This window comes from Protopterus annectens, chromosome 8.part0 (genome assembly GCF_019279795.1).
Source record: "Protopterus annectens isolate FY-2018-M chromosome 8.part0, PAN1.0, whole genome shotgun sequence".
Classification (NCBI taxonomy): domain Eukaryota; kingdom Metazoa; phylum Chordata; order Ceratodontiformes; family Protopteridae; genus Protopterus; species Protopterus annectens.
The window spans coordinates 558105886-558125940 of NC_056741.1; positions in this window are offsets into that span (position 1 = coordinate 558105886).

Genomic DNA, 20055 nt, shown 5'->3' on the forward strand with positions numbered 1-20055 from the left:
TTTTATTGTTGTAGCGGTGTAGTTGCTTTTTCTGTTTTGTTTACTTGCTTATTCTGTTTCTTGTAACATATAGGTATTTTATATACGGACATATGTACTGTATGGGACTATTACATAACATATGGGACATAATTATGTCCTAATATCGCAGGACATTTCACATTTATTATGATATTGGTATGGACACACCTGCCTAGAGGGAGACTATCCCTCACAATGTAGGACAGATGGTAACCCAAACCATTGGGCTAGTCTTGGCAATTGGTGGCGCGCTAACACGATGCGTTTCACTTCCAGTTGGTATAACTAGAGACACTACAATGGTATACGGGTACAGGGTTTTAAATATCTTTGTTCGAGGGATGGGGACTCAGTATTCAGCTACGTGCCTTTGTGTTTACTTCTTATTGTTGTGTTCGCAATGATATCTTGTATGCTTTGCATACATTTCAGTAGACACTGACAGGAGTGATTACTATTAGAGGCAGGCTGTACTAGTCAGAATTTTAGGTTACGCGTATGCAGCCGATATGTTCATGCCTCCGTGCAGTACTTGGACATGCCCCCTGCACTCGTACATGTTTCCTATGCACGTGGCCATTACGGCAGCATGACTTCATTAATATGCATGTGGTGCTGCTGCACCATCTCTACGCCAGACGATTGGCGCAAGGCTAACACCGTCCTTGCGCCAAGCTTCATGAATCCCGGGGATTGTTTTTAATTTTTTTCAAACAATTTCTCTTTCAAAACTTTCCAGATTCCATCTGCTGTTTTTCCACTGAATACAACACTCCAGTTAGTTTTACCTACTGACTGTTTTGCTTCCCAATAATTTTTAATTAACCTTCTGTGCATTGGTTTAGATTTCATTTTTGCAGAATTATCTAGCAATACATTAACCTTTATAACCCCATGATCGCTGGACATCAACTGTGGTAAAACTTGACTTGAAGCAACGGTAATTTCTTTAAGAATACAAACAATGTCTAGTATGTTACGTTCCCTGGTAGTTTTTTTACAATCTGACACAACTGTTGTTCCTGAATATACCATGTGAGTAATTTCCTTACTAATGTTGTTGAAAAAATATTATTCTAGCCTGTCTCTGACAAAGTTAAGTCACCAGCTAATATTATTCTTCCCTCCAGTGTTTCATGCAAGAAATGTATGAATTCCTCTAGGTCATCAGCACTTGACTTCAGTGGTCTATACACTCCAACAATTGTTGTATGTTCCAGAGTTGTCTTTATTGTCACAGTTACAATGAACATATTTCTTCCTTTGTGCAGTGTTTGAGCTTTCAATAAATATATCTTCATCAATGTATTAAATTCAGCAGAGAACAGTTTCATGTTTGCTTAGCATGAAGGGTACTTTTTTCCAGTACATTGTCAGGCTTATCTAGCTCCCTTTTTAACTGTTGTCATTCATATATGCTTCTTCTTCCTATGACCTGTTCATGTCTAGGAATTCTAAGTTTTAACATCTGCCTGCCCTGATCCTCTTGTAGACAGGTGCTTTCCAGCACATTTCTCATTCTTACTTAATCCCCATTTCCCAGCTTTCTCAAAGTATCAGCCAGTAGTTATCTTTTTAAAGAACCACAAATCCGCTTCCCATAATCCTGTGTCTTTATTCTTTTTGTGCAGCCTAATCCATTACACTATATTAGATATCACAACCTGTTAAGAAAGACATCAAATCCTGTTTTTACAAACAAATGTACACTACATGAGCATTATCATTTAGCAGTAGATTAATAGGTTGCAACTCTTTTCGGTAGGTTATACATTCCCAGAGATTCCGAATGAACCACAATTCTGTTGTTAAGAGCTGTGGTAGAAAGGCTCTGATATCTACAATGAGGTATTTTGTGATCCAAAGACACATTAGCTGCAATGATGAAATCCCTTATTATGTCTTAATTTGCATGTGTCTGCATCGCGATTGACTACCATAAATACAGATCAGCATTTTCCTGGGGTAGTAAATAGTGAAGGTGGACACATCGTGCTTGTACAGGCACCCCACATTCACTGTCCTACATACGTACAGTAGACATATTCAAACACACACACACACACACACACACACACACACACACACACACACACACACACACACACACACACAAACCACATATCCAATACTTGTCCTTCTGTTGTGAGAATGTTCCCAATGTCTCATTTTTCTTACACTTGTAAACCACACATGATTTTACTCAGTTATTAATGCCAGACATTACAGTTTCACAAGCTTTTAGGCTTAGTGATTTTCTAAGTTTGTAGGAAGGATAATTAAAATCTGTCCCGATTTTGTCCTACTATTAATTTTGGCTCTGTCTTTTTTCTTATGCTAACATGTTGAGAGGTATGCTTAATATTCACTGACCTTATCCCTCATGCATCATGAGCTGTTGCTGATATTGAATAATGCCCAAGGTCTGCAATTCTCTGCAACAGTTTTTTTTACAATTTTAATTAAGTGCCTTTAAGACACGGTATATATAGAATCTCTGGTGTTTAGTGTTTCTTCTCCCTGACACACATCTGAAGAGTTATCCATGGTGGTTAATGGTCTCCCCTGAACCATGTCTGAAGTGTTATCCCTGTTAGCTAGTGATCCTCCTACCCACATTTGTACGGTTATCCCTCTTGGTTAGTAGCCCTCCTATCCACATCTGTACAGTTATCCGTGTTGTCTAGTGGTCCCTTTATCTACATCTGTACAGTTATCCCTGTTGACTAGTGGTCCCCATATCCACATCTCTACAGTTATCCCTGTTGGCTAGTGGTCCCCCTGCCCACATCTGTACAGTTATCCCTGTTGGCTAGTGATCTCCTTACCCACATTTGTACAGTTTTCCCTGTTGGCTAGTGGTCCTCCTATCCACATCTGTATAGTTATCCCTGTTGGCTAGTGATCCCCCTACCCACATCTGTACAGTTATCCCTGTTGGCTACTGATTATGCTATCCACATCTGTACAGTTATCCCTGTTGGCTAGTGATCCTCCTACCTACATCAGTATAGTTATCCCTGTTGGCTAGTGGTCCTCCTATCCACATCTGTTCAGTTATTCCTGTTGGCTAGTGATCCCCTTACCCACATCTGCACAGTTATCACGGTTGGCTAGTGGTCCTCCTATCCACATCTGTATAGTTATCCTGTTGGCTAGTGATCCCCCTACCCACATATGTACAGTTATCCCTTTTGGCTACTGATCATGCTATCCACATCTGTGCAGTTATCACTGTTGGCTAGTGATCCTCCTAGCCACATCTGTACAATTATCCCTGCTGGCTAGCGATCTCCCTGCCCACATCTGTACAGTTATCCCTATTGGCTACTGATCATCCTATCCACATCTGTACAGTTATCCCTGGTGGCTAGATATCTCCCTGACTCAATGATGTGGGTTTTGATTGCTAGTCTAGGGGTATGTGGAAATATGACAGCCACCCCAACTTTTCCCACACATGTAGATACACACATACTCTCACACATTCACATATTCATTATACATACATACACACACACACACACACACACACACACACACACACACACACACACACACACACACACACACACACACACAAACACACATCTCCCCTACTCCCTGTCTAACCCCCCTACTTTGACCTCCCAGGCAGACACACACTCACACATACACTCATATATGCATCCCCTCACACGCACACACTTGCACACACCCCTAGCACTACCTGACCATTAAACTCCCAAGCACTTAACTGTGCCATGATGGATGAACAGAGCCTTCATGGTGAGCAGCCAGGAGTGGCCATGCTAAGTTACTCAGCCATGCAATTCTCTGAATCACTTGGCTACATAAATTCTCCCTTAGAATACATCACTAGCATTTATGTGCTGCATGACGTTTTGCTGCAGTGCCATGGTAGATTGTTTCTGAAATCAAAAATAGTTATTGTGAGGTGTATGCAAGTGTTCACCTCATGGTAACTTTCTGAATCAGTCCCAGTGTTTTGCAGTGACACAATATTAATTTTTAAATGTCGTACTTGTGAAACTTTATCTAGTATATGGCTGCCAAATCAGAAACAATCAGCTTTTCAAAGGGGTACATTACTTTAATGGAGTGATTAATGGAAATGTTTATTTTCTAATTTCTCCAAATGTTTAGGGTTTCTAATGCAATGACAGGTATTGACCCCATTCCTAATTGTGGGTATGATCAAATTTCTTGAAATCAGTATTGCTTCAGTCTTTGATTTTTGCCAAGAGTGTTCTTCTCAATACCCCCAATGTACCCAGAATTGCCTCCTTCTGCAGTTCATATGGAGTTATCTGTATTAGCATATTTAAGTTTGCCTGAAATTTCTTTTTATTAGCCTTGTTTTTCCTAATACTATTTGAATGATTTTGGTGTCTTTATTCCAGATTGCTCTAGTTTCAGCTTTTGTCTCCTGGTATTTAATCAGTTTATGTCTCAGTGTGTACAATACTGTAATCGCTATGTGCATTTATTTCAAGGATTAATGCTGTGCTTGCTCTTTTTTCTTCAACTATAAGTCTTAGCATAACAGACACTATAATCACTATATCTTGCCATATTAATGAATGAGGTTGTTTTTGCCCTTGTTTTCTTCAATTGATCTGTTTTTCTTGCTTCTCCTTTCTTAACTGTTGGTATTGGATGATTGTATGTGATCAAAATTTATTAATTTCATTAACCCTTTGTGGCTGATGTTTGCAGTGCTTCTGAGTTACTTGTATGTTGCAGTCTTTACACAATCCACAATGTAATCATCTTGCTCAATTATTGTGCCTTTTGGTATACAGACCCTCAGCCATGAGAGTATCACAACCAGTCCTTCCAGTTCTGTACTACAGAACCTACATTTGTTTGTATTTCCCATTTCTTTCTATAGACTTTGTAAACCAGCATGTTGAAGTGCCGTATTAACTTTTCATCTTTGGGTTTAAGTTCACCTCCTAAACACTCATGTATAAACTCTTGATCAACATGTGTTTTTTTCCCCAGCATTTCTCTATATTTGATTCTATAATTGTAAGACTTCCAGTTTTCTTTAATTTTTTTTCTGGTCATGTTATTTATATGATTTCCTTTGTTTCTTGGTGTTTTCTGTTGCCACCTGCGTTTTGTCTACTTCTGGTTTAATTTCCATTTCCACTTCTTTTGAAAATGCTTCTGCTAATCAGAGAAAGATATCTTATTCTCTTCATGATTCACAACTTTCACTACTATGGCCAGATCTGCTTTTGTCAACAACTGTCTGCAGTCCAACAGTTGCAGACCTATACATATAGTTGATTTCAAGGAGGGACATACCTCCTTCAGACCGCAGGATACATAATCAATCTATATACTGGTTTTATCTATATCTTTTTGATAAACATAAAGCAGTTTTCTTGTTTTCTTATCCTATGGAAACAATACTTTTTTGAACCAGTCTATTACACCAAAGCTGTAAGTTAGAACAAGAAGAGCAACTTGATTTATTGTTTGGACTTTATTTCTAGATGCAAAGGCAGGTTTCAATGTTAGATTTAGTCTTCCAAAATATTCCTTATTAAGTTTTGTTCTTATTTGTTCATAATTGATCGCTGACTATTTATCTATTCCCAAATGTGTATCCACTCCTTTTGTTAAATTTCTTTTATACCACATTCCTCTCCCAGGTTTATATTTCCTTGATGCATACATTTTCCTGATATAAATGTTGCTTTTACACTTTTATCAGTAGTGGTAACTTTATTCCACAGATTGTGAAAGCGTTCTTAGTACCTATCCTTCAGTGAGCCTTATTTGTTTGTTAGTGTAGATTTGGGTATCTAGTGTCAATGTCTATAGAGCCATTGGCTTTGCAAAGAAATCAGAGATCAACCAGGATTAGGTCTTTCATGACTCAAAATGTGAACACGTGTCACCTTAAAATAACCAGTAGACAATGGAGAATTAGGAGAGTTCTGTTAATCTATTGGAATCCTTGAAAGATTTAAAAACTTTAGCTTTCTTCATAGGAAATCTTTGCAGCTTTTCCAGAAGAGCAATGTGTTTAGATTTGTACATACCAAAGGGGCATTGTATTTGATGATGGTCCTGATAAGAAAGAAGACAGTGGTAGAATGATTTATCTTGATCTTGAATATGTTCCCTTGAAAAATAACTGGGCAAGATAGAAATATTTCCTGACAGTGGTGGAAGCATGATGATTGGGAGAGAGAGAGAGAGTTGTCCACATAAATATCCACATCTCCAATAACCATACCAATCTGAAAAGGCATTCCATTTATAAGGTATGAGGTGGGAACAGCTTTTCACATAAAATCCCATATCTCTGATAACCATACCAATCTGAAAAGGCATACCATTTGTAAGGTATGAGGTGGAAACAGCTTTTCACATAAATACCCATATCTCCGATAACCATATCTATCTGAAGTGGCATACCATTTATAAAATATGAGACAGGAACAGCTTTTCATGTAAATACTCATATCTCTAATAACCATTCCTATCTGGAAAGGCATACCATTTGTAAGATAGGAGGCAGAAACAGCTTTTTACATAAATACCAATATCTCTAACAACCATACCTAGCTGAAAAGGTATAACATTTCTAAGATATGAGCTGGGAACAGCTTTTCATGTAAATGCCCATATCTCTAATAAACATTCCTATCTGAAAAAGGCATACCATTTATAAGATATGAGGCAGGAACAGCTTTTTTCTTAGTGTTACTATGTCATACCTTTTACATTTAGCTTTAGACCATATTTGGTCCACCAGCTATGTGCATATTCCAGCCCTTGCTGGAGCTGTTCAGTATCATGGATGAACAGATAACAGTACCCAGCTTGCAGTTATCAGCAAACTTGGTTAACCATACTACTGAGATATTGGCTTAGATGCCCATAAAATAAATGTCAAAGAGAAGAGGACCCAACACTGATCCTAATTTTTCAACAATGCCAGCACCTTTTCATCTTCTTATTCTGCTTCCTCAAATGTGTATAATTATTTATAACTCTAAGGGACAGACCAGCTAGAGTTTGTTCAGCTCAGGTCCAAGCATATTGAAAAAATTCAGCTTCTTAAAAATATACTCCTTATTTTCAATATGGCTCAACTATATAAGTATGTACATAAAGCTGAGCAGTATGCATTTCTACAAGCTACATGAATTATTTTTGCTCTACCTCTTTCCATACTACTCTTTGTTGAAGATAATATCCCTTCATGGTTAATCCCTCACTGCTAATGTTAATATACTGTAATGTGTGCCATATAAGCTGCAACATTTTGTATTGTTACTGTCTGTTAAAGATGCCTGCATCTTTATGTCTGTTAATAATGCTTATATCATGCTACTTGCTGTTTTGGCATGCTTGTAACCATGTCTATATTTTGATGTCTATTTTATTTATTGTATTTGCTCATCTGGTGAGCATCATGGAAAATAACGTTCTCAAACTAGTTCACATAACAAATTAACAAAACAAACTTGTCGCAAACAGTTAATGCAGCATAACCACACCATTCTGTAGATGTTTGCACTGATCTGCAAAGGCTTGTGTCAGCAGACTGACAGTTGTGATCTCTTTCTTAAAAGCTTATAACATCAAAATGTTGGTAGATAAAATTTGATCCATGCTTCATAAAGGAGGAATAAAGAATAGCTTAATGGACAAGAGCAATAGTCTTTAACCAGTAAACAAAACATAATATGTTGTTACCATCCTTGCTTCAAGGTGATTTAATATGACCCTTCAAGTAATACTTACATTTATATATGGAGTAGTGGTATCATGTCTGCTATTATTATCTGTCATCTTCTATTTTAAGTCTACTAATCTTATAAACTGCAACATTTCATCTGAGTGGTAGTGTGATTTCCTGTTAGAAGTCCACATTTTATAGATGATATATTTTGAAAGACACAAATTATTTTGCTGTTCATTATCCAGTTTCCTTCTTATTTATTGTCACTCTCAGGAAGCCCTAAAAGGCCTTGCTAATGACTATGTATACACTCCTACTGAGGAAGTCAGTGACTAACTTAATTGAAGTTTTCAGAGTTTTTCAGCATGACCAAATCATTAGGGCAATCTGCACGTGGGGCCTGAGAATCCCACTGTTTAGCTGGTAGAAGTATATAGCTTAATGTAATTCATAACACTCATAATGAGTTATTCTTGTCAAATGTGCCACTAAAACTTCATTTGAAATGAATACTACTTCAGACCTTTTACCCTTTTACAAAGTTATCACAAAAGGGAACAAAAGGGGCAGAAGATGACTAAGCATACTTACCTCACTTTTTTCTGTATTTGAACCAGCAAGAACCTGACGTTGTGAAGTTCTGAGTTTACATCAGTGGATTTCCTCTTGCTGAGATTCAGCAGCCCTTTTCTTTACATAATATTATATTATTCATAAAGGGAGTGCCTTAACTGCACATATCTCCAATGGTCAGTACATGACACATTGTTTTTAGCTGTCACTAGGAAAGTGTGCCAAAGCTGGTTTTGTTAGATGGGCAAAGGTTCCATTTGTACATTTTAAATGGATGACTATTTTAAAAGTATTACCATTTTTGGATGATACATATTCATTACTACATTACTGGGCATAACAATGAAGGAAGAATGAAAAAGACTTCTGGGTATGCACAAAGCATCTTTTGCATAACAGTCCTACTCTGGAAATCCACTATGTCTTTTAACGCAGAGTCTATCAGTAGGTAGTTTTGTATTCTACAAAACATCATCACTACAAATGTAGGCAGATAAGCAGCTAATTTAGGGCTTCATATATTTCCATGGACTTAGGGTGTAAAGTAACGGTCTCATTACCTTAGATGGTCTTCATCTTCATCTTAATTTCATCAACTTGCTTTACAATTGCATAATGTATCAGGATGATAGCAGAAGTAAGTGTACGTGAGACAGAAAACATGAGTACAAAGTATCATTCTGATCGCACAGCTTTAAAAGGGAATATCAGATGCACATTTTCAGATGTCATATATTTTCTCTATTACCTAAAACAACACTCTGCAGTTGACATTCTAAGCTGTGGTAACCCATAGATTTAAAAAATCCTCAGCCAAGATGTTTCAAATAACAACATCAGGCAATATGTTATATATTGCACTATATTCTTGTCTGAGTAAAACGTGCATATACGTTCATATGTTGTTCATAGATTCATAGGTGATTACTAGGCTAATGGCACAAGAGCCTTTAAAAGCCTATCCAATAATAGCCAGGATATGACAATATTATATCTTAATCTGGGATGGGGTAGTATCTAGGTAGTGGGTCTTTGGGTGCTGGAGGCCAGAGTCATTTTACAGACTGCCTACATCCATAAGGGCATAGGCAGTATCCTGAGAGTGAATTTATAGTTCCCCATCTATTTTTCCAAATTCTTTTTGAAGAGAGTGAGGGACAGGCTTTGTTTTACAAAGATGGGAAGTTTATTCCATATATTAGGTAGCCTTTGGGATATTCATCTGTCTCTCCAGCAAGTTCTGTTCGAGTCACAAATAAGGTACAGGTCCATGTTATGTGTAAACCTCACATAATCTTTCTTGTAAATAACACCTGTGCACTGGCCGAGCAATCAAGGAGGCTCAGTCTTCACCACTAACACCAGTGAGGGGTGTCAATATAGGGAAAGGATAATAAATGCACACACAGTAAAGTAAAATTTCCCTTAAGAGCACACAGAGATCACAGTCAGTCTGGAGCTGGTTTCCTCCCTTCTCTCCAGGTCCCCAATAAGACTCCCCACTGGCAGAGCTATAGGGTCCAGATCTCAGCCTAGTGGGCAAGCTAAAACCTCCAGTACCCTCTCTGTCCTACCAGTGCTTCATGTCCCTGCCCAAGTAGCTGACACACACACACACACACACACACACACACACACACACACACACACACACACACACACACACACACACACACACTTTGAGATAAGAGTTTATACAACCACAAAGACACTCCTAGGAAAGGCTGGCACAGGTTCTCCAGCTGTGCCCCTTTTCTGCCCAGTCTAAAATGTAGCACCAGCTGCCACCACCCACTAATATCAGCTACCCAAAGGCCCTTCTGAAAGGGTCTTCAATTATTACTGCGCAATATTATTATCCAAATGGTAAGTGTGACTGAACAGTCAAGGCTTATTAGAGTGACTTGGTACAGTATCACTATATGCATGCAATGTACTCTAGAGCTTAAATTAACTCTACACAAACAGCCACAGTTGAAAGGTTTAAAAATATTTAATAATAATAAAAACACAAGACAATACTTCTTACTACATAATGCTAGTCAAGGGTTCAGAGATCACAGAGAAATACTTAAAATAATGCAGTAGCAAAAGTTCTGACATCACAGAAAAACAAACTAATCTAATCTTCATATTTCCTAGCTATATCTAAGAGAAAACACAGTTCTAAATAACTTACATATAGAGCAAAGCAGTGCTGATGATGTTGGATGTTTTCAAGACAAAATGCTCAGAGCTCTCTGATTCTCTCTCTTTAAATTTATAGCACAGAGCTGCTTCACATGACATCATTCTTCACACTTCTCTGGTATTCCCAGGCTAACAGAAACTACATTTACATTCTTTACACCTGGTCAGAAACCACTGCGGTGGTGGTGCTGCGGTAGCATTGTCACCTCACAGTAAGATGTTGTCCTATTCGATTCTCAGCTAAAGCATCTTCTCTGTGGAGACATGCATGAATGGGCGTACCTTCGTTGAGGGTTGTGCATCAGGGCTGGCAACTTGGCACGTAAAAATCTACTGCCAATCATTAGCAGACCGGAGTTCGGCTGTGGTGACCCCTAACCAGGAAAAGCCAAAAGTCAACAACAACAACAACACCTGGTCAGAAACCAGATTAGTACAGGACATTTATACATGCAAATTCTAGCCATTAACTCTGGTCTTAAAACAATAGGCAGGATGCCTCCCTCTCGACATATTGGCTCCAAATTTTGACATCAAAGACAGTCATGAAATGCTTGACTTAGCTTTCTTACAGCACAGTGCACTGTTGTTACATTTTTGCAGGTCAATATCCAATGCAGTCTTTTCACATTTAAGAGAACAAGCCTGTGGCTCACATTAATATTTACAAATGACAAAGTTATCTACAAAATTCTATCTGGCTAGGCTGGCAGCCTTTACCTATCTTCACACTGCATACAACATGTGTCTTACACTTGGATTTTTTTAGTGAGAAACCTCTGGAGCTGCTCCAATTGGTGTAAGTGCCTGGTTAGGTACATGCAGAAGGAATCATTGTACTCAGTTATAGGCCTAATGAGGGCCAAGTACAATGGCACCAAGACTTCCTTTGATCTTGATGTCATGGCTTTACTTATAAATTGAGCCACACAACAGGATTTCCTTACTACCATAGCTACTTGGTAATCAAGTTTAGGTTACTATCTATCTGTGTTCCTAGGTCCCTCACCACTGGGTATCCTTTTTTTTTGGGGGGGGGGTTATCAATATTATAATTTGCAGGGAAATTTGTCCCTCACTCTCACAAACATGGCGAGTCAGAGGTCCCCAACATTGGTCTTCCCTTCAGAGAAGTATATACCAAACAGGAGGGGTCCCAGTACTGAGCCCTGTGGAAAACTGCTAGTAACAGGTTTCTTATTGGAAGTGGATTTACCTATCTAGAAAACACGTCCTTTCAGTGAGCCAGCTTACTATCTATCTGATGATGTAGCGGTTTATACTTAACTAAGTAAGTTTATCTATGATTCCAGAGTGGGAGGCTGTGTCGAAAGTTTGGCCATGTTTAGATAAATGGTGCATACTTTTTCACCCTCATCCATGGCCCTGGTGACTTTCTTGACAAAGTCCACCAGAATGAGCAGGCAAGACCTCTCTTTGACAAAGCCAAATTGGGTCTAGTCCAGTTTTTGGAGATTTTCTATGTCATTATTGATTAGGTTCATAATTATTTTGTCCAAGGCCTTGCAGATAAGAATGGGCAAGGTTATGGGTCAGGTGATGGGCCTCCCTTATGCAGAGGGACAACTGTTGCAGTCCTCCATTCCTTTGGGAGAAAGCCAGTCCAGAGGTTGTGGTTAAAAAGGTTTTCTAGTAGCCCTGATAGACTCTGTTTTAAGCTATTTAAGAAGCATCTTAGAATGTTGTCAGGATTGAAGGAGGCTGTGTTTTTGATTTTAATGAGCACAGTAAGGACCTATTCCCTTGTCATGACCGGTAGGGGATGTTTGGGGTATTTCTTTGGGTGTGGCAGTAGGTGATGGTGGGGAGACGTTTGAACTGAACTTCTTGGCCAGCAGATATGCTATAGTTTCAGGCTGGGTGTAAGTGTTGACATTCTCGATTAACTTGGCATATTGCTGAGCATTTCCCCTGAGGTTATGAACATAATTAAAACAAAGCCTTAAGGTTATCTTTCATCTTGGGGGCCATCTTTGTCTTGTGGCTTGCTTTGGCAGATTTGACCAATACTTTAATTTGATGTTTAAAATGGTGAGTGTCTTTTTGCACTGTTTTCGTTGTTCCTTCTTGGCTTTGGAGAGGACTTTTTTATTTTGTTCAGTAGCCTATTTATGCTAGGGGCACACCAGGGTGGTTTATATTTGCCAGTAATCATAGGTTTGACTCAGGCAGGTACTGCCTGCTCTATGCAGCTATGAATGTGGCTGTACAGTGCTTTTGTGTAAAGGTCAGAGTAGGCCTCAGTGTCATTTGGGTTTTAAGGGGCTTGGATGTTTAACAAGCTGTCCCTTAGTTTGAGGTGAATGGCCTTAGCAAAGTTCTTAACAGGTTTGGAGTTTGATGGGGTTTTAGGTTAGTTTTAATACTAAAGGAGATAATTTTGTCGTCAGAATTAATGGATGGGAGAAAGCAGCATCCTCCATGTTTGTGAGTGCCAGGTCTAGGATATTTGTACCTATAGTTGGGGAGCTAACTAACTGGTCCAGGGTGTTTACGTTGATGAAGTCTAAAAACCTCTGAGAAAGTGAATTATGGGTCAAATGTCTCCCAGTTTATGAAGGGGTAGTTGCAGTCACCCATAAATATTGTGTTAGGCTGAATGTTAAGAGATTCCAGTAAGTTTAGGTAGGAGGTGTGAGGTTATCCAGACTTATGCTGGAGAACTGATAAACCTTAAAACAGTCCTGGCTCCTAAAGGCCTCTTCCAACGAAAAACAAATCCAATAGCATAAAAATGGAAAGAGACCACCACGAAGGATTCATTAGCTCAGTTCGCCCCCTCTCTGTCTCCAGTGGAATCTGACAGTCTCTCTGAACTGCAGCTAGAAAGGATATGATAAGGGGTCACACCTACGGTTAGTTGGGTATGGAGCAGCTCAAGCAAGTCATGTTTTTGGACCAGTCTAGCAGTGTACTTGTCCTTTGTGAACACTGAGATACCTCCTTCCTTTGTTTTTTCTTGAGCTGAGGCGATCAAAATGTATAAATGGCATTATATTGATAGCTGGGGTGCTTTTCATGGTCCTGAACCATGTTTCCATGACTGCACATATGTCTGCATTCTACAGGGTGAGGAGTGCTTCCAGGGAGTGCAGTTTTTTATTTAAACTCCTAACATTCATCAGCAATACCTTACGTAGTCGTGAGAGATTTTTGTTAAGTTGGAGCGTTTAACAACTTGGCATGGCCTAAAAAAGGCACTATGGGAATAGATAAAGTTTTTGTCAGTATCTGGAAACCAAGTGGTGACATACCGCTTAACTTTCTAGACTTTTGCAGAATGTCCAGATTTTTGCCTCATATTTTTGGTCTGTTCCTCATACAATTTATGATTTCTTTGGGAATTGCTGAAGACTAAGCCACTACAGAATCACATGCATTTGAGTTTCAGACTTCATATTATTCAGAAAATGCATAACAACACAAACATTTCATTCTAGCAACTTTCTAAGTTTATAAGAGCAATATTTAAAATGTACCCCTATTTTTGGGCCTTTCTCCCCCTATTATTTTCGGCTTTGTCCAAATTTCTTGTGCTAAGAGGTTCACAGGTAGAGTGGTGACAAGTGCAAACCATCTCTGGCAAAGCATTGCAGTTTGTCGATCATGTCTCCCCAGGCTGACAGATATTGGATCCCCCTTTTTGTGACACCAGAAACTAAGCCAATTGTTGAAGTCAGTCATTTTTTGCTGGTACTGTGGCATCATCATCAGTGAAGGTAGGATGCAACTCAAGGCTAGATTCATACCCATCTGGGACACATATTTATAGAGCTCCATCGTGTCTCTCTTCTTATAGTCCAGTGAAGTATACCTTAGGTCATTTGCACCCCCATGGACTATGATCATGTCATACTAGTACTTGTGATTTAAAGGCCTAAGTTCATGCATGATCTGGTGGATCCTTGCTCCAGACAGACATCTCACTGTGATCTTCTCCTTGTGTAGCCTGGTAAGGGTTATAGCCGTATTTCTTACAATGGAATCTCCAATAACTAGAATGGCTGTGTTGTGTGTTGTCTTATGGGCTTGAAAGCAGGGCTACTATGATTTTTGGAGTTATGTGTTCTGTGAGGTGCTTTCTTTTTTTGGTGTGCACAGGGCCACTCTGAGATGCTTTTAGAAGGGCTTGGAGTTTTGTGTAGATTACATGTGAGTACCTCCACATATGTGGGCCTATGTGTTTGTTCCTTAGTGTTGGTAGTGAGTGTATTGGGTGTAATGCTGACAACTTAGTTTGCATTTTTCATGTGGGTATGTGAGACCTTTGCCTCCAATGCCATTTTGTATCTACATCTCTCACGCACTGTCTGTTGTAAAATTAGATGGTTATCAGTAAACATGAGGCAGTTATTAGACTGCCTCAGGATGCTTATATCTACCAGGCCAGACACAAAGATGACAGGGAAGCACCTATCTATTATACCAAATCCTTAGTAGATGGGAAGGAGTAAGAAAGAGTCACTTAAACGTTTAAGGGAGGGTGTTTAGTAGTATGCTATTAGATGACCTGCAGTGGCATTGCCCTCTGCACAAACTGGCAGCAATTCAAGCAACTGTGAACAGTGGCAGACTGTGGACAGTGTTTCCTATAAAGGATTTTATACTGGAGAGGTTTGCCTATATACAAGGCACAAGTAACCATGTAAACATAAGGCTTTTATACTATCGGGATGAAAGACTTTTACACAGTTAAGTTAATTTGTTTTGGAATTATTTTTAACAAACTAATGAAGCTTTCTCAGATGAAAATAAAAAAACAGATCTTACAATTTGCAGGAAAAAAAAACAAATTTTCATTATACTGGAAAATCTTCACACAGAAATTCCTGCATAGAGCATTTATTACGCAACATAAAATTGCTTTAAACTACAATTCTACTAGTGTAAAATGTTGGAGATGTGATTTAGTCATAAATGCAGATTGGATACATATGGTATTGTATTGTAAGGTAGTGTCTCCTTTTTGGGAAGATATTAATAATCTTACTCAAGTGTTATGGTCAGATAGATTTATCATCTCTAAATCTTTAGTTTCATTTAATCCTCCAATTCCTATTATTATTCCTAAGGTACAAGTGCCTGTTCTTTGGTCTATATTAGCCATAGCTAGAAAGGTAATTACTAAAAACTGGAAAAACAAAACTACTCCTTCATTTCTTGAATTTATTAATATTATAAAAAATTGTTTGAAAAAATAAACTTTTGACTGTTAAGATAGGAACTGCAAATGTTAGTCTTATAGAGCTTGGCAAAATTTTTAAAATCTTCTTGAAAAATATTGAATGTTAATTTAATCACTAGATAGATTATTTTGTTATGTTTGTACATTTTTATTTGGTTTTCTATTATATGTTGTTTTGTTTATCATGTTTTCTGTTTTGTTATAATTTTAAATAAAACTTTTTTGAAAAGGAAATAAGTTCACAGACCGTGAGAAATGTTCACAAATGCAGAAAAATGTGGGCAAATGTAGGTAAACTTCTACAAACACAGAAAAAACTTTGCAAAACTTAGAAATATTTTGACAAACTCCAGAGAAGTTTAGCAAACTCAGAACAGCTTTTGCAGTATCAGAGAAGGCTAGGGAATATCAGAATACTGTTAAATGACCTAAGAGCAGTACAGTAACAAACAGATGGTGTTTCTTTAACAAGTGCAGGATGGATGCAAAACAGTGATAAATTCAGCCAAATAAATTAATCACAGAACTAATTAGAGCAAGTGCACAAAAAAAAAACTTATATCCACTTTGTAGGTCCACAGACAGTTCTAGATGCAACCTAAAGTCTCGTAGTCAAAGGTGTCCAAGCCAGGCACAGCGAAGCTCTAAATAAATGTGTACAGTGTCACAAAAAATTAAATATTTGATACCAGCAGGATGAAAGACCCCTACACAGTCAAGTCCTTGGGCCAATCAGATAAACACACAATAAAGGTTGGGAGGGTGGCCTAATGGTTAAGGTGTTTGCCTTACAAGCATAAGGTGCAGGGTTTGAGCCTTGCAAGGGATAATTGGCTAGGCTTAAAATGGCTCGCAAAGGCAGTTAGCCTAGTACTAATCTATGAACAGGCAGAGCCCCTCAATGACCCTCTTCAAGAGAAATTTTGACAAGTGGATGGGAGATCATAGGTTTATCCCTGGGATCTCTTCTGTGTCCCTACTAGACAGGGGCACAGTAAACTAACCTTAAATGGGCTATCTTCTGTGACCTACTATACAGAGGCACAGTCAACTAATCTAAAAGGGTGGCGAAAGCCAAACACACTCTGGCTAGGCATATAAATGCCCTAGGGCAGATAGCCTAGTATCAACCTATGAATAAGCCTTCTACCAGCAGTTCCCAACTTGAATAGGTTGAATCAACCCTCTTTACCCACCAGAATGTGGAATAAAACCCTCTTAATGTAAAATGAACAGATTTTGAGCTGAAGTGCAGAAACAAATGCTTTACAACAAAAGGCAGAACTCATACAGTATCAGGAATCCCTCAAAATAAGTTCACAAACCCTAAGAAATATTCCCAAATACAGAAACATATGCACAAACACAGGGAAAGCTGCTACAAACACAGAAAAATGTTGTAAAACTTAGAAATATTTTGGCAAAGTCAGGAGAATTTTGACAAACTCAGTACATCTTTTAGAACATCAGAGGAGGTTAGGAAATATTAGAATACTGTTAAAATGACACATGATCAGTACAATAGCAAACAGATGGCATTTCTTTAACAATTCCAGGCTCCATAACAGCAATAGATTCAACCAAATCAATAAATGCAGCATAGAAATGTTAAATAGTACTGAGATAATACTTATATCAACTTTGTAAGTCCACACATGGTTTTAAATGTAATCCAAAGTCTTGTAGTCACAGGTGTCCAAGCCAAGCACAGAGAAGCTCTGATAAGTCTTCTAACTCATAGTCACCATTATACCACCATAACATAGCCCTACCCTGCAATATTTCATAGCATAACCGAAGCTTATTATTACCCCAAATGAGCAGACACTCATACATGTCTTTCCATTGTTTTATGTAAATGCTTTTTGCAATGAAATTCTCTCTGTGCACTTATATAATATAAAACATAATTTTCTCTTAGAAGTAGCATTTGTTTTTGCCAGTAAAAAAAATTCTATATTTTTTACCTGTATAGCATTTTGCTCCATACCAACTTTTGGCCAGGGATTTTTTATGAACTACATCTCCCTTTAAACATTCTAAAGAGGTAGCATGCATTAAGTACAGAAAACTAAGTTAGAGACTCCATCGTAGAAGAAACGCTGAAAAAATACTTATAGTAAAATACCCCCAGAACGCAACACAAGCACGCTGTAGTTGGTGTAACAGTCTTCTTTTATTGCATTCTGGTACCTCGGCCTTCGCCTTCTCAAGGAATACATTCATCTTGCATACCACCACACCTTTTATATCCTTAACCAAGTCAAATTGATATTTCTAGACATGGGGCACTCAGCAATCTGGACATTTGTTGCCCCCCCCCCATATTCATGTCCCATAGCTGCTGTCAAAGTCACCTTCCTTACATTTTCATAGTCTGGTTGATATCCACTTTTCCCATCCCCTGATTCTGAAACGTTTGTATCCTGTGACTCTTGAGTTCATTCCTACTCTTCCTGTAGAAGAATGCTTTCTAATCTAAACCGTGGTAGTCTGGGGTGTAACTCAGCTCTGATATACTGGCATTTCATCACTTCTTCATGATATAATAAGAATTCCAGCAGACCTGCTACTCCATTTTCAGGGGTAGCGATAATTTTCTTCTCTGCACTCTTGGGTGAGTTTCATTCCGTAGATCAGAGATTAATCCTTGACATTTATTCAGGTACTTCGATTTGTGGAGATGTTGTAAATGCCTTGCTATGGAAAGTTCTTTTGGGAGCATAAACAGTTTATTACTTGCACTTTTGTGAAGGATGGGAATTTTTTTCTTCCACCCCTGCATTTTGTCTCTTAGACTCTCACAGGCTGGCTTAGCATTGCCTTCTAGAATAATTACTACATCCACTGTCATGGCTATTCCTAAATATCTACAATTGATACTAATGTCCTAACTTCACCCCACCATCCCATTTCGACACATAATGTTAGCATGTTTTGATAGAGGCAAGATTTGTGTTTTGCCATGATTAGTCACTATTTCCAAATTTTTATTGTTGTTAGTGCTACATCGGTGTTAAACTATGGATTAGTCATCTACAATACACAGTGATCAGCAAACCATGTGGAGATCAATGGAATACCTTAATGATGTATCAAGGTAATAAAAACTGAGTGGGAATACATTTTATATATGGGAAAGCATGAGGTATTTTTGATCTAAGACTGATGAATTTATGAAAATACATTATCAGGTAAATGTTATTTCAATAAATGACTTGCTTATTTTATTTAATGCTCCCATACCAAAATGCATTCCAGATCATCAATATATATTACTGTGGTCTTTATGGGTCTATATCAAATCATTGAAATGGCTCATTATCGAATGCCACAACGTTGAACTGCAAAACCTGAACCCTAACAATATCGAAACCTCAAAACAGAAAATTTTTTTTCCCAGGGAAACAATTTGCTGTTCCGAGAAACACACACACACCACAAGCACACTAAAAAGCAGCAATCCACACACATACATTTAAAAGATACATCTAACTCTACACTACACTGCACATACACTACTATCTATCCACTTACCTTAACCCAGACCTTAACCCTAAGATCCGTCACTATCGCACACTCACCTCACCCATGCCCTAACCCTAACTCACTTAACCCACCCCAAATTCTCACTATCGCACACTCACCTCACCCACGCCCTAACCCTAACTCACTTAACCGGCCCCTAACCCCAAATTCTTACTATCGCACATTCACCTTACCCGTGCCCTAACCCTAACTCACTTAACCTGCCCCTAACCCCAAATTCTGTCACAATCGCACACTTACCTGACCTGCGCCCTAACACTAACTCACCCAACCCGTGCCCTAACCCAAACATCCGCACAATCACACACTTAGCTTAACCCAACCTGTAACTTTCTATCGCATTGCTGAAAACAGCGAAGCCACAACAATGGCCAACCAAATTATTTCCCTAGGAAATTATTTGGTTTTGTGCAGCTTCACTGTTTTCAGCGTTTGCAATATTGGGTTCGATATTAGATCATTTGAAATTCTGCCATTTTGATGATTTAATATAGACCCGACTTTATTAGCAATAGCCAGAAAAGTGAGTATGGAAAAGTAATAAACCATACATTTCAAGATTTTACTTACTTAGACATTAAGATAAGCCTAAAAGAGATACATGTGATTACTATGATAAGACAAAACTTCCAAACTGTAAATTCTGAAAAAAAAACTAAAATTGTTATTAGATAAACATATGGGAAAACTGGAAAATACTGATTTTCTCCTTGAGTGATAAATACATTCCCTGTCTCCTGATGCCCTGTTTGCATATAAGATGAAGTGATATAGGTAAGTAGTCTAATAAAAAGCATGTCTCATC